This window comes from Meleagris gallopavo, chromosome 3 (assembly GCF_000146605.3).
Source record: "Meleagris gallopavo isolate NT-WF06-2002-E0010 breed Aviagen turkey brand Nicholas breeding stock chromosome 3, Turkey_5.1, whole genome shotgun sequence".
Taxonomy (NCBI): Eukaryota; Metazoa; Chordata; class Aves; order Galliformes; family Phasianidae; genus Meleagris; species Meleagris gallopavo.
In genome coordinates, this window is record NC_015013.2 from 46,907,101 (window position 1) to 46,908,503 (window position 1,403).

The following is a 1,403-nucleotide window of genomic DNA, read 5'->3' on the forward strand; positions in this document are numbered from 1 at the left end:
CTTTGGGACGCTTCCTTTCTCTTGCAGTGAGATTTCATGAAAACCTTTAATATCTGCCTTGAAAGATAGGAGGCAATGTTCTTCCGCACTGAGATTTGATTTGCAGTATTTTGGTCATCCTTAACAGCACAAGCTTTATCACTACAACTTAGAACTAGATGTATTTTCAGTCTGCTCTTTAAAGGTCTCCAGAACTCTTTTTTTCTCATTTGAAGGAATCTCACGAGTGAGTTCCAGCTCAGAAGAGATACCTGCTATGAGCAGTATTTCCTTGTTTCCCTGCTGTGAAGACCCAATTTTCTCTTTAAAATTTCTGCATCAAATTGTGGGGGTGCAGAGCTGATTGCTACTAAATTCCTTTCATGTTACCAGATGAATAAAAGATGGTAAAGCAGTGGATGTGGGCAGTCTTTCAGTAGAGCATTTGACCCATCTTCCACAGCATCCTAGCAGCTAAACTGAGGAAGAGTGGTCTGGACGATCGAGTAGTGAGGTGGACTGTGAACCAGCTAAAGGAAAGAAGTCAGAGAGTTGTGGTCAGTGGAATGGAGTGATTCTAGTTGGAGGCCTGTATCCACCGGAGTCCCTCAAGGGTCGGTACGTAGATCAGTACTATTCAGTATATTCATCAGGATGAGGGATTCGAGTGCACTGTTACCAAGTTTGCTGATGACACAAAACTGTGAGGAGTGGCTGACATGCCTGAAGGCTGTGCTGCCACCCAGCAAGACCTAGACAGGCTGGTGAGTTGGGCGGGGAGAAACTTAATGAAATATAACAAGGGCAAGTGCAGAGACATGTATCTGGGTAAGAACAAAACCCAGTACCAGTATAGGTTGGGGACTGACCTGTTGGAGAGCAGTGTAGGGGAAAGGGACCTGGGGGTCCTGGTGAACAGTGGGCTGACCATGAGCCAGCACTGTGCCCTTGTGACCAAGAAGGCCAGTGGCATCCTGGGGCATACTAAAAGGGCCATGGATAGTAGGTTGAAAGAGGTTCTCCTCCCCTTCTACTCTGCCCTGGTGACCTCATCTGGAGTATTGTGTCCAGTTCTGGGCCCCTCTGTTCACAAGAAGGACAGGGAACTGCTTCAGAGAGTCGAGTGCAGAACCACAGAGATGATGAAGGCATTTAATTTATTTAAATAAATAATACATTTTTAGCACATCTTTTCTCTTCTTTGTTTTTCTTTTCCTTTTCTCTCCTCTTCCTTTTCTCTCCTCTTCTCTGCTCTTTCTCTCCTCTCCCTCTTCCTCTTCTCTCCTCTCCCTCTCCCTCTTCTCTTCTCTCCTCTCCCTCTCCCTCTTTCTCTTCTCTCCTTTCCTCTCCCCTTCTCTTCCCTTCCGCTCTTCCTTTCCTTTCCTTCCCCTCCCCTCTACCCTTTCCCTTTCCTTCCCTTCTTG